Genomic DNA, 23,189 nt, shown 5'->3' on the forward strand with positions numbered 1-23,189 from the left:
CTATTTTCATGTGTATATGTTTTCCAACTAGTTTATGAGATCCTCAGAGGCAAAAGTTCTCTTTCCCCTCTGACCCCTTGCCTTGTTTTCCTTATTTTCCCTCACCCACAAGTACCTTACTCAGAACTAATAAGCAAAAAAAGAAATATAATGGGCACTCATAATGATAAGAGCCAGGAGAGGGGCCTTCATTGATGGAGTTCTTTCTCTATGACACAATATTCTCAACCACCTGAAAGATCTATTCCCTTTAATTATGATTCAGGGTAAAAGACCTTAGTCCTCTAATCTATGGTCTCTGGGGAGGAGTTCTATCTTAAGTTCTATATCAAGCTTCAGAATTTGAGTAATTCTACTGGAAACAAAGTAAAGGGTGCATAAAATACCCCTCCCCATGGCAAAGGCTTGGCAACCTTGAAAAGGGAAAGGTGGAGAACAGGGAGCATTTCCTTCTCAGAAGCACACAGCAGGGCTCATACACATGGGAAGTTTCATTACCCCTGTAACCTTACAAGCTCTTTTAATACAGAAATGATTTGTTTGCTTTCTCTTTGCTACACTTAAAGCATAAAATGCAAATATTTCCCCTTGCATATAGGGTGTCCTCACTATTCCCTGACCAAAAGTGGAACTAGTCACTATTACTAATGATTTAGGTTCTGAGCTTAATAAATGTTGGGTATGGGAGCTCAGCAGTAGTCTCTGGGGAGGACTCAACCACAGAGACATTCTTTATTAAATCTGGCATAAACAAATCGAATGTGTTCAAATGTGTTCTGTGAGCACTGAGAATGAATCCTATCAAGCTGAATGTGCAAATATGTTCCACATTATGACAGAAAGAAGAATCACCTGTGCCTTCCATGTCCTGGGTCTCGTCTTTTTTTTTTTTTTTTTTTTTTTTTAAGTGGCTTACACTTAAGAGCAAGGTTTCTCCTGGTTTCATCCATTTCTCCAATTAATACATCCATAGGCTCTTCAGCCAGTCTGAAAGGTGTCCTGCTAGGGCCCCCTCAAGACTCATGATAAAACCCTATCCCCCAATGCAATGGTATTTAGAAATGGCATTTTGGGGGATGAGTGCTGTGGTACAGCAAGTTGAGCTGTACAGTGATGCCTGCCTACATCCCATGTAAGAGTCCCTGTTTGAGTCCCAGCTGCTTCACTTCTGGTCCAGCTTCCTGCTCACGCATCCTCAGAGGCCCAGCCTCCCACATAAGAACCTGGATGGAGTTCAGGGCTTCCGCCTTCAGCCTGGCCAAACCCTGGATGTTATGGGCTTTGGAAGATTTCTCTCTCTCTCTCTCTCTCTCTCTCTCTCTCTCTGTGTGTGTGTGTGTGTGTATGTGTGTGTGTATGACTGCCATTAAGTAGATGAAATAAACAAACAAAAAGATGGGACCTTTGGGAAGTAATTAAGTTTAGATGAGGTCATGAGAATGGGGCTCTCATGATGTGGTAAGTGCCCTTATAAGACAAGAAAGACACCTAAGGGCTGGACATTGTGGCACAGTGAGTTAAGCCACTGCTTCGGACAGCTGCATTCTACAGTGGAGTGCCTGAGATCCAGTCCCCACTCCACTTCCAATTCATCTTCCTGCTAACATACATTTTGATAGGCATCAGATGATGCTCCAGTTCTTGAGTCCTTGCCACCATGTGGAAGACCTGGATGGAGTTCTGGGCTTCTGGCTTTTGTCTGCCCCAGCCCTGGCTGCTGTGGGCATTTGGAGGGCGAACCAGTAGATGGAAGATGTCTCTCTTCTTCTCTTTCTCTTTCTTCCCTCCCACCCTCATCTCCACCACTCTGCCTTTCAAATAAAGGAAAATTAATTAAGAAAAAAAAAAAAAGAAAAGACACCTGAGCACTCACTCTCATGCACTGTACCCCATTCCCAAACCATGCAGGGACACAGAACAAAGGCAGCCTTCTGCAAGCTCAGAAGAGGGCCCTGTCCAGGAACCAAATCAGCCAGCACCTTGATCTCAGACTTTACAGCCTCCAGAACTGTCTGTTCTGTTGCTTACACTGTTGTGTTGCTTACACTGCTCGATCTATGGTACTTTATTATAGCAACCCAAGCAGTCTAACACAGGTCCTAACTCTGAACTTCTCTTCAATGCCCTCTCACCAGAACTCTGGGCAAAAATCCTTATTACAGCTAAAAAAAAAAATTCTTCTGATTTTTGTTGATGTATACCAAAGCATGTGTGAGCTGAACTATCTGTATTCAGTCCAACAGAGCCAATGTGTGATGGCCAACAGAGAGGAGATGCCAGGCACCTAGTGCCCATCCTTAGAAAACAAAATTATTTCTGTCTCCAGGCACAATCAAAAAGCAACAGAGAGTTGCCAGATCTGAACAGGATGTGCCCACTGAGAAAGAGGTGTCTTCACTGATAACTGCCAACACCAGCCTGCCATGACCTTGGAGATGGGAAAAATTCTAAAGATGGCAAAAGTCAAGTTTCTCTCCAGGCTGGTAAAAATAGGAAAAGTCTACCGCTAGAAATTAAGCTATCCAAAACAATTTTGTGGCCATAAATATTGCTTACAGACCTGAGTTTGAAGACATATTTATATCCAAGCTACACATGGCTAATGACAAATAGCCCTCAGAGAAGTATTCAAATTAAATCTAGGTCTCCACAGTGAAGGACCAGAACAAACATTAGACCTAAGGAAAAATGCAAAGCTTTGTCCCCGGCTAGATTCCTGCAAACACAGACTCTAGAATGTGGCAATGTCCTTTTCTCTGTGGCTAATTAGTAAAACTATCCTTCTCCTTTATGGTTGAGGGTTCTCAGCCTATGATTAGTTGCCTAGGTGCAGAAGTCTTTCCCAAAGGATATAAAAATAGCAAAGGCTTTTTGTCACATGCTAGGCTCAAGCAGCTGTGCACACAACTCATAAATGACATGAAGCCTTTCAAAAATGACATGAAACCTTTTTAAAAAAAATTCTTTTCTGTGTCATTAGGAAAAACAGGAACCCCTGCCCAACATGGTGTTCCAATCATTGCAGTTGTGCCCACACAGACTCTGAATTAAAATTCTGGTAATTCAATGCAGAGTATATGGGATTGTTGAATTTCCAGGGCCTGTTGTTAGCTAGGAAATTAATTCTTCTCCACGTAAGATTCAGTGGTGCCAACATGTAGTAATAGTGTAGTGTCTGCAGTAATATACAAGAGCACTTTCAGAGGGGAGATCTGAGTTTTGGTGAGGAACAGAGATGAATTTCTTCTAACATCTTGTTTGCCAATTTTCTCCTATAAATAATCAATGCTAGGGCCAGCGCTGTGGCACAGTGGGTAAAGCCACTGCTTGAAGTGCTGGCATCCCATATGAGCACCAGTTTTTGTCCCAGCTGCTCCACTTCCAATTGAGCTCCTTGCTAATGCACCTTGGAAAGCAGTGGAAGGTGGTCCAAGTGCTTGGGCCCCTGCATCCATGTTCGGGATCCAGAAGCTCCTGGCTTCACACTGGCCCAGCTCTGGCTGTTATGGCCATTTGGGGAGTGAACTAGTAGATGGAAGATCTCCCTTTCTCCCTTTCTCTGCAATTCTGCCTTTCAAATAAATAAATAAATCTTTTAAAAAAAATCAATGATGATGAAGTGAGGAATGGTGTACATATAAAACAGTAAGGTAACCAGGTTGTTATCTAACAGCAATATAACCCTCTGCTCTCCTTCAATGCTAGGGCAATACAAATTGCCATCTTTCTATGGTAAGAAGTGTGTCAGAGAGAATGCAAACACACACACACACACACACACACACACAAAACCAGAACAGTCTTCAGGTTCTTCCCTTGGAAGTTGTCAACTCATGAATGACTGTCACAAGCTATTCAGATTTGAAGTATTAGAGCTATGAATCTTCTACTTTAAATAACGTGCAATTGAAGTCATTTGAAAGACACACTTTTTTGTATCATATACTACTTATACACTTATTACAAAAGAGTTGATAGAAAAAGATGCCATTAAAGCTGTCAAAATTCCCATATAGCTTATGTTTCCAGACTTGTCCTAACAGATTAAGTGGAGTCCCTTAAAACAAAGACCAAGACTTCACAGCAAATGAGAGAAGGTATGAAAACTACCTTGCCTGACTCCAGAAGGGAAGGGCATGAAAAAACCTACAAGGTTTGTGTGTGCAGCCTTAAATATCAGAAGCCTTAAAGATAAACCAAGAAAAGTAAGGAGAAGACCGAAGCTAAAATGTTCTAGTTCTAGTTACAGCCATTCTGGCTGCATAGCATGGTGGTTACAAACACACTGGACTTGGAGTCACATAAAGTCCTAGACTCAAATCCCTACTACTAGAGATGACCTGGGCAAGTTTTATTTAATCCAAATATGACTCATCACCTATAGAAAGAGAGAGAAATAAAATCTGCCTCATAAAATTGATATGATGATTAAGTGAGAAGACCTGCAGTCACTTACCACAGTGCCTGGAACATAGTAAATCCTCAATAACTCTTCGCCATCTTCATTGAATTACTGAAGCTCCTTCTAAGTATCCCTGATAGGATATCCAACCCAAAAGAAAAGCAGCATTTTCATCTTCTGTCTTGAAATGTGTGTTAGGATCTTAATAAAGGGACTAAAATTACATTTAGAGACATATTTGTAGAGGAGACTCTCAACAACTTGTCATAACCATAGTGGAATCTGCTGTAGTGCTGCTATAAATATCCAAAAAACACAAAAAACCTAGTATTTTTAACATCTCAATATAGAAGATGGCCTTGAAATTTTGGATTTCTAGTGACAATAAAGCTCTCTATTATCCCAGCTAAGTAATTCTACAATAAACTAAATACTACTCTCTTAAACTGCAAATGGGGCAAACTAGATCAGTAAGTTCATCCCATATTAACAGCAGGACTATTCTTTTTTTTTTTTTTTTTTTTTTTTGACAGGCAGAGTGGACAGTGAGAGAGAGAGACAGAGAGAAAGGTCTTCCTTTGCCGTTGGTTCACCCTCCAATGGCCGCCGCGGCCAGCGCGCTGCGGCCGGCGCACCGCGCTGATCCAATGGCAGGAGCCAGGAGCCAGGTGCTTTTCCTGGTCTCCCATGGGGTGCAGGGCCCAAGTACTTGGGCCATCCTCCACTGCACTCCCTGGCCACAGCAGAGAGCTGGCCTGGAAGAGGGGCAACCGGGACAGAATCCGGCGCCCCGACCGGGACTAGAACCCGGTGTGCCGGCGCCGCTAGGCGGAGGATTAGCTTAGTGAGCCGCGGCACCGGCCTAGGACTATTCTTTAAAAAAAAAAAAAAAAAAAAAAGATTTATTTATTTGAAAGGCACAGTTACAGAAAGAGAGAGAGAGAGAGAGAGCGCTCTTCCATCTCTTAATTCACTCTCCAAATGGCCACAACAGCTGGGCCAGACTGAAGCCAGGAGCCTGGAACTCAATCAGAGTCTGCCATGTGGGTGCAGAGGCTTAAGCACTTGGACCATCTTTTGGTGCTTTCTCAGGCACATTAGAAGGAGCTGGATCTGAAGTGATGCAGCTGGGACTCAAAAACCAATGCCTATATGGTATGGCAGCATTGGAGGGAGCAGCTTAACCAGCTGCAGCACAATGCAGATCCTCATAATAAGACTATTCTTGTGATCCCTGTTAAACATAAGAGTGGGAATAAGAGAGGGAAGAGATGTACAATTTGGGACATGCTCAAGCTGACTTGCCCCAAATGGTAGAGTTAGAAACATACCAGGGGACTCCAATTCAATCCCATCAAGGTGGCATGTACCAATGCCATCTCACTAGTCCAAGTGATCAATTTCAGTTCACAATTGATCATAATGAAAGGATTAAGACTCAAAGGAAGCACATAAACAAGTCTAGTACCTGCTAATACTAACCAATAGAATAAATAAAGGGGAGAGTGATCCAACATGGGAAGCGAGATACACAGCAGACTCATAGAATGGCAGATGTCCTAAACAGCACTCTGGCCTCAGAATCAGCCCTAAAGGCATTCCGATCTGGCTGAAAAGCTCATGAGAGTATTTCAGGCATGGAAAGCCAAGATACTCTGGCAAAAAAAAAAAAAAAAAAAAAAAAAAAAAAAAAAACCCTAAATGAAAGATCTCTGTGAGTGAGATCCCAGTGGAAAGAACAGGTCTTCAAAGAAGGAGGTGACTTTCTCTGAAGGGAAGAGAGAACTTCCACTTTGACTATGACCTTGTCTAAACAAGATAAGAGTCGGAGAACTCAAAAGGCTTCCATAGCCTTGGAAACTCATGACTGGAGCATAGGGAGATTACTGATGCCATAAACAGGAGTGTCAATTTGTAAAGCCAACAACAGGAGTCACTATGCACTTACTCCTCATGTGGGATCTCTGTCCTTAGTGTGCTGTACATTGAGATTTAATGCTATAACGAGTACTCAAACAGTATATTTCACTTTGTGTTTCTATGGGGGTGCAAACTGTTGAAATCTTTACTTAATGTATACTAAACTGAACTTCTGTAAAAGAAAGAAAGAAAGAAAGAAAGAAAGAAAGAAAGAAAGAAAGAAAGAAAGAAAGAAAGAAATTATCAATTCCCTACTTGACTCTCACTGGGATTAAACATGACAATAGGTCTGATCTGATTTCATCATCATTTAAAAAAATCATCCATTATTTTTCACTTTATGCTTCTGTGCGGGAGCAAACTGTTGAAATCTTTACTTAATTTATGCTAAACTGATCTTCTGTATATAAAGAGAATCGAAAATGAATCTTGATGTGAATGGAAGGGGAGAGGGAGTAGGAAAGGGGAGGGTTGCGGGTGGGAGGGACGTTATGGGGGGGAAGCCATTGTAATCCATAAGCTGTACTTTGGAAATTTATATTCATTAAATAAAAGTTTAAAAAAAATACTATTCTTATTTAAAAAAAAAAAAAACTTTTGGAATGTATCTTCAGAGTCCAAAAACACAAATTCTACCCTAGAGATACAACTTAGATGTTCCAGTTGAATAGTTATAATAGCCATTCTTCCAGGTATATAATGCTACATAATAAGCCCACAGTGGTTTAAAACAGTAATAACATTTATTTTTTTCATGAATCTACAATCTACAAAAGGGATCAAGAAAAATGGTTTCTTTCTACCCCAGCTAGGCCATCCTGAAGATTAGGGGCTGAGAAATCATTTGACAGCTTGCTCACTCACATGTCTGCCCTGTCATCTAAACTAGGAAAACTGAAACAGCTGGGGTCCCTCCAGGATTGCCCTCTAACTCTGTGAAGTCCTTCCACATCCTCTCTCTAACACGGCAGGGTATGGTACCTAGCTAGGCTCAGGGCTCCCATGCACATGTTACATGAAATAAAGGTGCCAAGAAGAAGCTGTATTGTCATTTATGGCCCAACCTTCAAACTCAAAACCCATTATCAGTTCTTCCACATTCTATTGTTTCACCCAGGCCTAAGGAATGGAAACATTCTCAGCTGTTAACAGAGGAAAATGAACCCAAACTGTAAGATCCACCCTATTCAACAAGACAATTGTGTCCTCTCATTCAGTGCCATCATGTACCCTAGACATGATGGTGAAGGTCAAGGTGAGTCACCAGGGCTACTTTTAATTATGGCAAACTGGATGTGACCATTGATGATCCCTTCACTGAACTCAACTATCTGCATGTTCCAGGATAAGCATGATCAAGGGTGAAAAGAAGTTTGTCATCAATGGGAAACCATCCCCATCTTTCAGGAGCGAGATCTCCCCAACACCAAATGAGGTTATGCTGGTGCTGAATATGTTGTGGGATCCAATGATGTCTTTACCATCATGGAAAAGGCTAGAGATGACCCAAAAGGGTCATCACCTCTGTCCCCTATTCTAATACTCCCATTCTGTGACAGGTATAAACTATGAGAAGTATGACAACTCCTTCAAGATCATCAGCAATGCTCCCACTACCAATGTCTTAGCTCCCCTAGCCAAGGTCATCCATAATAATTGGCATCATGGAGGGGCTCAGGACCACAGTCCATGCCTAGAAGACTATAGGTGACCCCTCAGGGAAATTCTGATGTGACTGCCCAGAACATCATCATTGAATCTACTGGTACTCCAAAGCCACAAGCAAGGACACTCCTGAGCTGAATGGGAAACACTGGCATGGCCTTCCTTGTACCTACCCCCAACGTGTAAGTTGTAGATATGAGCTGTCATTTGGGAAAAGCTGCCAACTTTGATAACAAGAAAGTGGTGAAGCCAACTTTAATGACAACAAGAAGGTGAAACACATCGTGAGCTACACTGAGAATCATACTGTCTCCTGTGATTTTAACAGTGATATCCTCTCCTCTAGACTTCAATGCTGGGGCTTAATGACCACTTGGTCAAAATCATTTCCTGGTAAGACAATTAACTTAGCTATCACAACAGGGTAGTAGACTTAATGGTCCAAATGGCCTCTAAGAAATAAGAGCTCCTGGAACACCAGTCTCAGCAAGTGCACCAGAGGAGGACAGCTGTCGGGGAATCCCTGTCTCCACTCAGTCCCCAGCACACTGAGAATCTCCCCTCTTCACAATTTCCATTCCAGACATCATGGAGGAGAGGTGCTTAGAGAGCTGTACTTTCTCTTGCACCATCAATAAAATCTGTTGAACCCCCCCTCCACACACACGCACACACACACACACACAAGTGCTTGGGCCCCTAAACCTACATGGGAGATCCAGAAAAAGCTCCTGGCTCCTGGCTTCAGATTGATCCATCTCTGGCTACTGGGGCCATTTTGGGAGTGAACCAGCAGATGGAAGACCTTTCTCCCTATCTCTCCCTCTCACTGTATGTTACTCTACCTCTCAAGTAAATAAATAAAATCTTCACACACACACAAAAAAAGGCAGGCACATAGCATGGGACATATATTGGTAGAATCATTTAAAAAATTAAATATGCCATGGTTATCCTCCTTTTCACAGTATATCAGTCAGGGTTCATGGTTTCAAGCTACTGAAATCAACTTGAAGGTGCAGCCAAATAGGCTGGCACCATGGTGCAATGGGTTAAGCCATGGCTTACAACATCAGCATCCCATATTGGAGTGCCAGTTCAAATCCCAGCCACTCTGCTTCCAATCCAGCTTCCTGTTAATGAACTTAGGAAGGCAGTAGAAGATGGCCCAAGCATATGGGCCCTTAGCATATGAGAGACTAGGATGGAGTTGTTGGCCCCTGGCTTCATCCTAGTCCATACATGGCTGTTATACTGTTATAGACATTTGGGGAGTGAACCAGTTTGTGGAAGATTCTCATTCTCTCTCTCTCTCTCTCTCTCTCTCTCTCTCCTCTTCTTCTCAAATTAAAAAAAAATTTTTTTAAAGAAATCAACTTTGACAAATTTCAGTGAGGCAAAAAGTATACTTGAAGGACATCGAATACAATAAGACTCAAAAGCAATGCTGGAAGCCTGACCTGGATGTGAGCCAGAATCAAGTGAGGCTGAAGGGAGGCTGGGAAACAGGAGTCTCAGCCACATGAGCATCTGATTCACACACCTTTTTCATCACCACTGCCGTGACTGGACAAGGATGCTGATGTCTCAACACCACCACTGCTAACAAGAGGATACTACCTGCATTTTAGAGCCACAGCCTCAAGATTCAAAGTTCTGGGTGAGTACTTCTAATTGACTTAGCTAACTCAGATGCCTGAGGCCTAGCTTCCAGGGACAAGGAGGTATGACCTCCTCTGGAGGAGAAATCCTGCCTTCCACAACAGTGCCGACAGTAAATAATTCATCACAAATAAGAACAGAGGGTCAGATGCTGGGTAGCCAGGAGCCCAGCAAATGTCTCAGATACAGAGAAAACTAATAACCCTGAATAGGACAATTTTCATCTGAAAGACTATACCATTTTCTGGAACCAAAGGATGAGAACAGACACTAGTCAGTAACCTAGACAAAGGCCAAATCCTTACTCCGTAATGCAAGTTCAGTTCCTCATGGTGATGATCATTAAATTCACTAAGATCATAATTCTACTGGAGCAAGGTTGGTTCTAACATGATGGACATTCCACAGATAGAAATGTACTTGCTCTCTTCACAGGGAATAGACTTGTAAATACCCAGTGCAATGACAGGTAACTCTAAAAATCTACCTTTGGGTCAGTTATTTTGAACTTAGAACAAAATTTTTCAAGCAGTGATCCAATTGCCAGATTAGCACATAAGCCTCTAACTAGTCTAAAAATTCATACAGTTCACTCTAGTTAGTTATATATTCATTCTGTTTGCAGAATATAAGCAGTATTTTTAACATGGTTTTTACTGGGAGGGAGGCCCATGTGCTCACTGGAACCTAGAATGCCCTTTCCTCAGCCTTGGCAACACAAAGCCCCTCCTTGCCTTGGCTTACAGGGTGCAGGAAGGTAGATACTCTGAAAGAAAAGATTCCATACCAAGCCAGCTGTTCATAAGGAAGAAAATTTTGAACACTGATTATTTTTTAATCATCTTAGATATTACTACATACTAGAATAAAGAATCTATCTAAATCCTTCATAAAGCTTTGAATGCAAAGATTGTTAAACAAATAACAAATATTTCTAAAATCCTAAACAGTTTAGCTAACATCTTTATATAAACTTCAAATGTGTAAGACTAAAAGTATATTCAGTGATTTTCTTACATTACTCAACAACACATTTAAATGCAGTGAAAATGTTTAGTATGTGCTATGTCTCAGGCCCTTGATTCTGGTTTGTTCCCTGTCATATAAGAGCACAAAATGATGGAGCTATAACCTCCACGAGGGCAATGGACATGATTGGCCTGTCTGGTTCATTGCTCCAACCCCAGTTCCTAACATGGTATGTGGGGCATGAGCTCAAGAAACATTTTTTCTTGTTGTCAGAGTGCTAAAGGGATAAAAGAGGGAGAGGATGAAGAAAGAGCAAAAAGATTAAAGAAACCGTAAAGGATTATTTTAGAAAAGATACTTGAGCCAATGGTAATCTTAGGATTGCTCATTCATTTCTCCTGGATAGCTAGATGCTATAAATAACTCTCTAAGCCTTTATCCTCCAAAATTTAAGTGCTTCATCTCTTTGTCCACCAAAACTGACAGCAAATGACCAATATACACTTCTTAAACCACTGAGTGATTGCTGGCTGTTAGCTTCAGTGCACACTGAAAACCCCTATCACCTTTCAATACTGCTGTAGTGTCTAGCTTTGGGCAAAGACTTATTTCTGTGAGAATGTTCTAAGTAAGATGAGAAAAGATCTGTGTTGCATATAACATAGCTTTAGCTTTCAGGGACCACTGAGAAAATAAATAACAGGGAAAAAAGATGTTTTAAAAATGACACAAAAATGGTCATTTTTTGCTCAGTAACAGTGTTCCATCTATGCTATGGGAATATACAATGTGAACCACAGTTTAAAAATGCTTTAATACTTTAAATGACATGTAAATGTAAAATACTTTTTGTTATAGGGCACCTGCATTGTGGTGTATCTGGTTAAGTTGCCACCTGCAGCAGTGGCATTCTCCAGTTCAATTAGCAGTTGCTCTGCTTACAATCCAACTCCCTGCTAATATACCTAGGAAAGCAGTGCAAGATGGCCCAAGAACTTGGGTCTCTTCCATCCACATGGGAGACCTAGATGGAGTTACTGGCTCCTGGCTTTGGTTTGGCCCAGACCCAACTCTTGCAGCCATTTGGCGAGAATCAGCAGATGAAAGTGCTCCCTCTCCCTCTCCCTCTCCCTCCCCCTCCCCCTCCCCCTCCCCCACAGCTCCCTCTGTAACTGCCTTTCAAGTAAATAAAGAAATCTTGTAAAAAATACTTTGATTTGATATTATGCAAAATAAGAAAGAGGAGGAAGGGAGGAAAGCGGATCAGCACAGCGTGCTGGCTGTAGCGGCCACTTGGGGGATGAACCAACGGAAGGAAGACCTTTCTCTCTGTCTCTCTCTCTCTCACTATCTAACTTTGTCAAATAAAAAAAAAAAATAACATTGAGACATTCCTAACCTCCCCACATCAATTTCAAAGCTACCACGGAAAGATTCAAGATTCTTGAACCTAATCAGACTAGTACAGAATTACTGGTCTATTTGGTGTTGTTCAGATGGTTAAGTTTCTCAGCTAACAAACCTGCATTTTTCAATGAATCCATTTCTAATCTTAACCTCTTTATATTCCAGTCTTAAAATCATTTCTTTTTTACTTTTTCCTTAACAGAGATGAAGAACAGCTAATCCCCAAAGTCAGGAATAGAACACTTCATGTGCATGAAGACCATTTCAATAATAATCACCTTTATACTCTTGCTAGCCTGAAATGGATCAGAACTGTCTCTTTAAGATCTTTTTGTTTTGACTTTTAGATCCCACTGCTATATACTTCCTGATTCCTCCAAACTATCTTCTCTTCCCACTCAAGTTCAAATCATATTCCAAAAAGGATTTTAACAGTGCCAATTATAAGAAAATAGCTTAGAGAAGTACAACAGCAGACTTTGAAACTGAAGCCTTGACATTTATATATATTTCAAAGTTGGGGTGAAAAGGGAATAAAAATTTCTAAAGCATCCCAGAATAGATCCTTGGATTTCAAGCCAATTACTTTGAAGTTATCTATTTAAATTTCCAGCTTTGGATTCCAATCAAAGGGTCATGCTATTTAATTTCTGAGAAATTACAGAGGTGTGCTCAACAGACGAGTAGGCCAGTCCCACTTGTCTACCAAGATTTAAAAATAACTACTCTTTCTCACAGCTGCCTTCACTCATTTTTATTATTATTTCAGGATTTGCCAAAAGCTAAAATCATGCTACAACATTTGTTTGAATGAAATATTACAGAAGAAAATTCTAAATAATTCTGTATTAATTATTCTATTTTTAAAAAATGTGTGTAAAGACATGTCTTACATGTAGGATCTCAGAAAGTCCAATAATCAGCTTCAGAACAACAATGGACAATTTTAAGGCTTTAGATTCAATGGCTTTAAAGCCACAATTATCAATCACCATGGAGACATAGCAATGTTGCTGTGAATGCCCATCTCAGTTCCCACCACCCTGGAGTATTATGGGTCTTAAGTCCCTGTGATATCATCACTAATGACTTGCTAGTGAATACTAACTATGCCCAACCTTAGAGACAGTGGCTCTTAATTATTATAGTGGCATGATTTTTTTAGACATAAAATGAATTTAAAATTCTTTTTTTAACTATTTGGATACTTCTAATGTCTTGACTCTCCAACAATCTTGTATCATATTCTTATATTCTCATGGTACTTCAGGAGGAAAACTGACTCCTGGCCTTGGACCAACATTGACTCTTTTTTTGGAAGTCGGAGTGGGATGACTCCTTCATAGTGATTAAGGGGTAGTACAGCACTCAGCCCTGGGAACCTTCACCTGGCATTTCAACCTTCTAGTGTGTGTTCTGCTTTACAGGATCTGGCATCCCTCCACACCCCCACCTTTCTTGAAAAATCAGGTTCTGGAAAGGAAAGTAGCAGGTGCTGAAAAGAAATATTAACCCAGTTCTCTGAACAAACACTGAATTATTGCTAACACAGAGATAAGCATCAAGAGGAACTGAGTTAATAGTGACAGCTGGACAAGAGGAGCAGTCGGAGTAGCATATGATTCTGGCAACAACTACAAGCCAAGACTAAAGTATCCCATAGCAATGCCTTGTAGTGCATGCCAGGGCTTATAACCTCCATGCAGCTACATTATTCCTGTAGTTTTCTTGGCTGGAGAAAACATTCCTACACCCAGTCATGTTTGCAATAGTATCATTATTTTGAGTAGAGAAGATGAGCCCAATTTATATACATACAAACATACTTTTTTTTTTTTTGACAGGCAGAGTGGACAGTGAGAGAGAGAGACAGAGAGAAAGGTCTTCCTTTGCCATTGGTTCACCCTCCAATGGCCGCCGCGGCCAGCGCGCTGCAGCTGGCGCACCGCGCTGATCCGATGGCAGGAGCCAGGAGCCAGGTGCTTTTCCTGGTCTCCCATGGGGTGCAGGGCCCAAGCACCTGGGCCATCCTCCACTGCACTCCCTGGCCACAGCAGAGAGCTGGCCTGGAAGAGGGGCAACCGGGACAGAATCCGGCGCCCCAACCGGGACTAGAACCCGGTGTGCCAGCGCCGCTAGGCGGAGGATTAGCCTAGTGAGCCGCGGTGCCGGCTACATACAAACATTTCTGTCCCCACCAACATACACACACACAAAACACTAAAGGCAGAAACCATTAAAAAATTAAATTCTATTTCATTAAATCTAAGGCTTTGTTTTTTCATATTTTTGTATCTTTGAAATCAACATATGTCATAAAATTGATGTTCATTAGAAGAAAAAATTGATGACAGGAGAACAAAACTCAAAACTTCTAAATGGCAGAAAATGCAACAGGGTTTCAAGAAAATTCACAGACAGATTAAATTAAAAGATAATATAAATTCTCCATGAATTTTCTGAAGCCCCTTTTGTGCCTCAGACACTGTTAAAGAGCAAGTCTGGAAAAAACCCAACCTGCCCAACATAGGGTTTACACACTTTATTACTAGGAGTTTTTAGAAATCAAACCAAAACTGAGCAAACAATAAGGAAATGGGCAAAGGATGTGAACAGGAAATTGACAAAAGAGGCAAAAAAATTTTATATATAGTGATATTATTACTATTATTATCTCACAGCTTTTCCTCTATACCAATGCACTTAAAAGCCCACTTACTAATTTAGGCTGAATAAAAAAGGGAGAGAAAGGAAAGAACCTCCTCTTTCCCAGGTACTGTCCTTTTAGATCTCAGAAACATGAGAGCCTCACATCAACCCTGAGCTTGCTATCACTGTGCAGGTGAGGAAGGCAAGAATTAGAGAAGCTGAGAAATTTCAGCAAACAGTCCAAGCAGTCATGATAAAGTCTGGATTCCAAGTTCAGAGGCGTTATACAACTTCTGATCAAAGCACAGTTCTAGAAACTTTATTCAGAGAAAAGATATGCCCCTGAGAATAAGGGGCTACACCTTGGAGTTTTAAACCCAAACCGCTGACTGTTACTCTTACTCTGTTACTCTTTTTTTTTTTTTTTTTTTTTTTTTTTTTTTTTTTTTACAGGCAGAGTGGACAGTGAGAGAGAGAGAGAGAAAGGTCTTCCTTTTTGCCATTGATTCACCCCCCAATGGCTGCCGCGCTGCGCTGATCCGATGGCAAGAGCCAGGTACTTATCCTGGTCTCCCATGGGGTGCAGGGCCCAAGGACTTGGGCCATCCTCCACTGCCTTCCCGGGCCACAGCAGAGAGCTGGCCTGGAAGAGGGGCAACTGGGACAGAATCCGGCGCCCCAACCGGGACTAGAACCCAGTGTGCCGGTGCCGCAAGGTGGAGGATTAGCCTAGTGAGCCGTGGCGCTGGCCCTTTGTTACTCTTAAGTTAAGGTTACTCTTATGTCATGAAGCAGCAATGTTTGTATCCAGCTGCACAGAGATTTCTTAAAGTTGTTTGTGATTTTCTCTGAAATTTCTGAAAATAAGAAGTTATGTAGACATATCCAATACATTTCAATTCAAAGATTAAATATCTTTGATTTAAAATACAATAACTTTGTACAACTATCAAAATCGTAACTATAAAACAAATCAAAAAAACAAACTTCAATTCTTAAGTAGCACTAAACTTTCTCCTAAAATAAAGCATTTGCACCCAAAAATAAGTGGATCCCTATCTCTCAGACTTTGGTTGTAGGCAAAAATATAAAACTCCATTAATTGACATACATCCATTGAAGAAGATTCAGTGCAATGTACAGCCCTGCTCTGATGGCCAAAAGGAAAGTGGTTTTAAATGGTCTGGCACACACCAGGGCTGCTAGAGTTTAAGTTATGGCCTTGATGTAAAAGGGAGATCCTGAAATCTGACCCCACTCCTCCAGCTCTTGCAACAATGAAGTCTTGTCTGAGGACAAGACACAGTTCCTGAAGTCACCAAGGTGCATCTGCAGCCAGCTGCCCATATTTCCAAATGAAAATGCCAGCCCCCTCCTTCCCTAAAATCAGGGTAGCATGAAAAGAGGGTACAGGCAATAGGTGTCACTTTCATATGTGCACACAGAAAAACAGATCTCTTGTCCTTTTAAAAGTATCAAATACCAAGAGCCTTCAGTTTGAAGCATGTGGCTAGGTTACAAAGGATTAAACAGGACACCTTCAATCCCTAGTCTTAGAAACCACTCAACAATATCAGCCTATGGCTTATATGACACTTCTCAGATTCCACCAAAGGTTGGTATTTCTTCGTTGCCTTTTGCAGACCAGCCTGTTTTTTGGAAGTCAATTTCATTTTTTCTTGAAAACCAAAAGACAATCAAGTATGAAGTCAAGTGGTTTAAGTTATTGAGTCTGAATTCTGATGCTTTTTGTGAATATGTTAAATATGTTAAAGTACACTAGACAGTCTGTCATGGAACTCAGTCTCTAAAAAAGTTCCAGTTTTTAAAACATTAAGCCAAAATGGCTCTTTTCAACACAGCTGTGTAGAATGACAGCAGGCCACCAAATGTACTTGTGTCAGCTGCATTTCATCAGCCATTCATCAAAATCATTATCACTATTTTCTAGCCACAATAGCAAAGGAAAAAAATGAATCCTATTTTCAAGTACTTCATCAACAAAGATTTGAGGTTTACAATGGTCTGTTTGCAATATGGACTAAAAAACAAAATTTTCTTATAAATTCAAAGGAAAGATAGAAAGCCAGGAAATGTAAAGTGTGAAGGAAAGCTACCTATAACTAATAAAATTTAAGTAACATCAGAACAGCATGGAGCTGTTGCCGCAGCTCAATAGGCTAATCCTCCGGCGCCGGCACACTGGGTTCTAGTCTAGTCCCGGTTGGGGCGCCAGATTCTGTCCTGATTGCCCCTCTTCCAGGCCAGCTCTCTGCTGTGGCCCGGGAAGGCAGTGGAGGATGGCCCAAGTCCCTGGGCCCTGCACCCCATGGGAGACCAGGAGAAGCAGCTGGCTCCTGGCTTCGGATCAGCGCGATACACTGGCCGCAGCGCGCTGGCCGCGGTGGCCATTGGAGGGTGAACCAACGACAAAAAGGAAGATCTTTCTCTCTGTCTCTCTCTCTCACTGTCCACTCTGCCTGTCCAAAAAAAAAAAAAAAAACCAGCATGGGAAGAGGTGTAGAGGTATAAGAAAACCTAGATGAACACAGATTATGTGTCCTTAAACTCTGAAATAAAAGGGAGTGGGCATGTAGTCTACCAGTTAAGACACCAAAATCCCACATCACAGTGCCTGGGTTCAATTGCCCGCTCCATCGCCTGTCTCCAGCTTCCTATCAATGTATACCCTGGAGCCAGTGGCAATGACTAAAGTAATTGAGTTCCTGCCACCCACACAGGAGACCTGGAATGAGTTCCTGCCTCCCAACTTAAGCCTCAGCCACTGTGGGCATTTGGGGAGTGAACCAAAGGATAAGAAGTACTAGATCTCTCACTCTTGCTCTCTCTCTCCCCCACCTCCCCAAAATAAATAAATAAATAAATGTGAAATAAAACGAGAGAAATACAAACAACTTAACACGTCTGTTTGTCTTAATGTAAGAAATAGAACATAGAACTGATTTTAGGCCAAAATGTAAATAGGAACCTTAAGATTCCTGCCAAATCAGTTAATGCTATAGGTACTTTTAAGAGTTCATTAAAAATTCAAAAACAGATCAATTTCCAGTAACTGCATATATTTGCTGATCACCTTTCCTCTCAGTTCTTTTTAAAAAGATAAATTGATTCTAAGAGTATAAAAAGTCAACAAAAAGAAGCTTCCATTTGAGTCTAAAAATTAAGTCTGAGAGATTATGAATCAGAAAAATAGAGGTAAATAGCTGTTATATTAATTGCTAAAAATACATGAATATAGATAAAGCATCTGAAATATGAGGAAGAATGAGTTTATTGTTTTGAAAGAAATGGTTTACTATTATTACACATTAGTACAGTTCTATGGTAATCATATTTGACTTTTCTGAGATCCATTGAAATGGTTCTAAGCTGAAAATCATAAAATTCAAAGACATTTGATGCTTATATTATGTGAAGATATATATCATTATTACGAAGTTATTGTTTTAATCATGACTACAGCATCATTTGAAATAGTAAGAATTAAGCACTAAATGCTAAATATTTCAGAATACTATATAAGTCATAAAGTGTGCCTGGGACATTTCTCTTTACCACAAGGCAGAACAAAAGTTGTAAACGCTTTTCATGTTTTTATAGACCCAGGCCTCACTAAATTGAGCCTATGGTAAGATCTATCAAACAACTCTAATAGCCTTTATAATTTATAAAACCAATAAACTGAAACAACCTCACTGATATTAAATCCCAAAGAGTATATCTATGTGATCATTCTACATAGTAGTAAATACAAAGCAGTTAGATAGAAAGTAGGAGGCTTTACTCTCTTACAATTCAGTAGAGTTTCATCTAAGCACTTTTTAGACATTGAGAGAAGAAAAATTCCCCAAGTCTAATCGGGAGCAAAGAGAGCTATAGCAGCTCTGATAGTTCAGGAAAATCTAACAGATGTTTTACAAAGATCAATTATTGACTTGGTATTTGATTTCTGGTGGACATACCAAAATACATTTTTTTAAAAGCTAGATTTACTATTTATTTGAGAAGCAGAAAGACAGACAGATGGACAGAGTTACCTTCCACTGGTTCATTCCCCAAATGTCCATAAAAGCTGAGCTCAGGCTCCAGGCCAAAGTCAGGAGTCAGAAACTCAATCTGGGTCTCTCACATAGGTAGCAGGGACCTGAGTACTTGAGCCATCTGCTGCTTCCCAGGTGCACACTAGCAGGGAGCTGGAATCCGGAGCAGAGCCAGTATATGAACCCAGATAGTCTAATATGGGCTAGAGAGTGTAGCTGGTTTCTGAACCACTAGGACAAAGGCCCACTCTGCAAAATAAATTTTATGGGAATAATAAAATTGCCCTCCATGACAACTTCTAATGCTAAGGAATACACCTTTAATATTATCTAGTTCTTTAATAACCCACTATGAATCTACTACCCACTACTTGGTGGGTATTATTAATGTGTATTAATGTGAGAAGTCAATATCAGTCACTGAAATAAATTTTCTACTTACATCTAATGCTAATAAACCAGTCTGCCTTATAACTAAGTCCAAAAGAAGACAGAACAATTTTAAAACTAATCCAGCAGGGTTAATTGCAATCAGGAAATATATTTATTTTAAAGTGGTTTTATATTTGGCAATCCTATAACATAGGCCGTGAAATCAACAATAAAATATAATTCCATGACCTTCCATCTGCCCTACCATTACTTTTTCAAAGCTTTAAAATGTTTCTAGGATTTGATAAACTAGTTCACATTTGTCCTATTCTCATACTTCATGATCTCATAAACCCAGATCACGTCTCCTTTGAGATTTCGCCTTTCTGGAAAGTCAATCTTCCTGTCTTATCATTAATTTTGGAGCCACTTTAGAGACAATGCATTGTCTTAATCTGAAGACACTTGGTAGATTACAGTGTTGGACTTTTACCTAGAACTTGGACGTCTTGTAGGTTATAGCTCATCTTTTATAAATAACGGAATTTTTCCCGTATATATTTCTTTTCATTTGCAACTCTGAATTCATTGCCAATTTTTCTACCCACTCATAAAGACACAAGCCTCCCAGAAAATCCTGGTTAATACTTTATCCAGAAGTTTCTACAACCTTCTATCTTTTATTTCCTATTATAAATCAGGCATTCTATCTAATATTCCAATGAGGACTGAAGCTTTGACCCTTCTCTCATGACAGGAAGAATCTCTTATGAAAACTGTGCCTCCTCAGCAGCAACAATTACTCAGGAGGATGAGAGTCATGTCTTACTCACCTATTTACATTTGGTACCTGACAAACAAGAGCAGCTCAACACAAATTTGCTGGAAAAAAAAAAAAAACTGATAAGATTTTAAACCAACTGCAACTAAATGGAGATAAATGGATTGCTCTGGAATTCCAGTTTTCATTTATATATCCTTCCACATGTTCCTTCTGGGGCAGAAGCAGATAGTAGTGAAACGAGAAGGAGAGCCTAACTTTAAAAAAAAAATAGGAAAAGAGGCAATGAGACCCCTACAGTTCAATAATGGGTTGTAGCAAATTTTGTCAAATGCTCTGAGTAAGGGAAGTAGAGATTCAGAGGTGTTCTTGTTACCGGAGAAATTGCAGGGTTCTTGTCTTCATGCAAGAAAGAATTCAGGCATGAGACAGAGAGTAGTGGGAGGTAAAATAGCAAGGTTTATTAGGGAAGGGACATCCGTAAGGATGGATGGGCACCTCTCCAGACAGAGCCTGAGAGGGTGCCCAGTCGCTCAGACGGGGGCAAGGGAGAAGGAGCGAGGTTACATGGTTGGGTGGAGAGATTACACCTGGCCAGACCAGGCAGGTGACTCAGCATAGAGGCAGAGGGCTGAGCATGCAGTCCGGTTGAGGCCAGGGGTTTTTAAGGAGATGGGTCTTGCTTCACACACTTCCTCCTGAAACAAAGGACTTTATGGCTGAAACAAAGGACTTTATGGATGCAAATGTTATCAGACAGGAGGAAGGGTGGGCAGGACCCCCTAGAGAACTGGAATCCTGAGCAGGGTGTTTGAAATGCAGATACTGGGCTGCACCTGGGAGATTGTGGAAGATTGTCAGGCAGAAGGGGTGGGGACCTCCACTTGGCAGGTTATCAGGTAGAAGGGGGCAGGGCAGGGCAGGATGTGAATACCGGGCTGCCCCTGAAACACCATTGGGATGACCTTGAGATGCAGCATATGCTGGACATAGATATCTTCTCTTTAGGCCTTTATGTCGCACACACATAAGCTCATAACTGACTTCCTACCTAACATTCTGTAAGGAGACTTCAGGTGTTGCTGCAATCAGCTCCTGTATGTATCCAGGGTTCTATTATTTACTCACATCCATCAAGCAAGTTTTTCCATACAAATACTCAATTAGTTAACTCACTCTCACATAGAGTGCTCTTATCCAAGTTCTCAGATCCTTACAGGGCATGCAGGGGGCTATGATACCCTGTAATTGCACCCTTGGTACCTGGAAGATGAGTGTTTAACAACAATCCAACATGATGGTTTCAGACAGAAGAAACAATTTACCTGAGAAATTAGGTTGATTTGTGTGATCAAGGAGCTACCTATTGGTTGCCAGTGGTTAAACTGTAGCAACATACTTGATAGCTATCCACTCTATAAGTGCCCTCTCATCTAGTAATTTCAGAGTCACACCCTGCACAGGTACTGAACATTTTCCACAATAGTACATGACTTAGAACAAGCCTAGGACCTGGGATTGGAACTTTAATGAGAAATGTCAACCTGTTTCACCACTGGATGATGCAAGAAATCTCTCTGGGTAGCAATAATGAAGGAAGTTAAATAAATAACAAAGGAAGAGGTATAAACAAATGTAAGCAGGAATGACTTAGCTTAGTTGAATGGCAAAGAGCACTGGGTATTCCAGAGGCTGGGAAGGAAGGCTAGAAAGGTAAAAGTAGGACTAGGTAACTGTGGGACTCATACTCGCCATGAAGTATTCTGAGTAGAGTCTCCAAGTCTATATTTTAAATATTCTACAGACTTCAGTTTAAAACAAATATTTTAATATGTGACATTTTACATAAGTAAAAACATTCTAATGCATACTTGTCATTAATTTACAAAAAACACCAAATATATGAAAATGTGTCGCTGGAAATTCTGGAAAAACAAAAGCCACACTGGTATTAAATCTGAAGACCAGTGAGTGAATACACGGCGTGGCTGTCAAAATTAGCAGAGTATCCTCCTGCTGTGTAACAATTTGCTTGATTAGGTTTTTAAAAGAAATGACAGCCTATTCTTTATTTTTCTCTTAAGCAGACCTATAATTTATAATAAATTAGAAGGGAAATTAAAGCTGGGGCATTCTTTAGTCTTCGTAAAAAGCTGATAATCATTTAATTCTGCTGTCATTTCACTCAAGCTTTTTTTAATTTTTACTGCTTTCTTGAATCTGCTCATTTTTATCCATAGTATTCCCAGAAAATTAGAACTCACAAGGGATTTGGCAGCATTAGGGCTTCAGAATTGTGTGAGAGAGCGAGAGTGAGAGCAATAGAGAGAGAGAGAGAGAGAACAGAGATGTACTGAAACTTTCTGTACAACTTTCATATAAGATCGCCCCCCCAGGATCCAAGCCAAACAGACTCTCTGCTGTGAGCAATTCTTTACATCCTTTTAAGTCAGCTCACTGTCCTGTTTCATGTCCTCTCAGCATCTCACTTGATTTCTTAACACTCACTAGTGAGTGATTGATAATTGGTTTCTTTCCAGGGAACATAATTGTATTTTGCTAGTCTTTCAATGCCTGAATCAAGAGGGACTAATGGGAACATTTCAGAGGCTCCCAGGCAGCTGTGTAAGGGAAGCCACTTTGAACTGAAGGTCAACAAGTTTTATCACATCAGAAGTTTATTCCCCTTAGTAAGCCAGCTATGCACTTCTTACATGTTTGGGGATAGAAGAACTTATTTTCTTTGCTAAAACACTGCAAGTGAAATATTGATAGTAGCTACCCTTCTTCATCATCTTCATTAACATCATCATAATCAGTCTGGTGGGCAACATAATATTCCCTCCCCAGAGATGTTCCCATCCTATCCATTGCATTTGTGGATAGGTTACCTTACCTGTATAGATGGGAGTATTCTTCTGGATCATCTATGCGAGCACTGAATGTATTTAGGTGGGCACAAGGGCCATTATAAGAATGAGAGAAACAGGAATGCTAGAGTCAGAAGAAATGTGACCTTAGAAACACAAGTTGGGGTGATGCCATTTCTAGAAGGGGGCTACAAGCCAAGGAACGGAACAGTCTCTAGAAATCAGAAATGGCAAGCAGTGAATTGTCCCCTAAGATATCCAAAAGGAACACAGCTGTGCTGACAACCTGATTCACCCCAAAAGAACTATTTTTCATAAGTCTGACCTCCAGAATGGTTACAATAAACTTGTGTTGTTTTCAGCCACAATCTGTAATCTGTTATCACAGCAGTTGGAAACTAACTGTAATAATCAATACATACAGATAATAA

General features: G+C 40.7%; 1 protein-coding gene and 1 pseudogene across 2 annotated transcripts in view; one reads left to right on the plus strand and one right to left on the minus strand.

The window, feature by feature from the left end:
• Positions 1-8,554, plus strand: part of LOC149127088 (glyceraldehyde-3-phosphate dehydrogenase pseudogene) — a 75,006-nt pseudogene extending 66,452 nt beyond the window's left edge.
• The window catches only part of PPM1L (protein phosphatase, Mg2+/Mn2+ dependent 1L), a 350,431-nt gene that overhangs the window by 212,523 nt on the left and 114,719 nt on the right, over positions 1-23,189 (minus strand). The window lies entirely within an intron of this gene.

This window comes from Oryctolagus cuniculus, chromosome 4, assembly GCF_051225735.1.
Source record: "Oryctolagus cuniculus isolate XC-2025 breed Fujian yellow rabbit chromosome 4, ASM5122573v1, whole genome shotgun sequence".
Classification (NCBI taxonomy): domain Eukaryota; kingdom Metazoa; phylum Chordata; class Mammalia; order Lagomorpha; family Leporidae; genus Oryctolagus; species Oryctolagus cuniculus.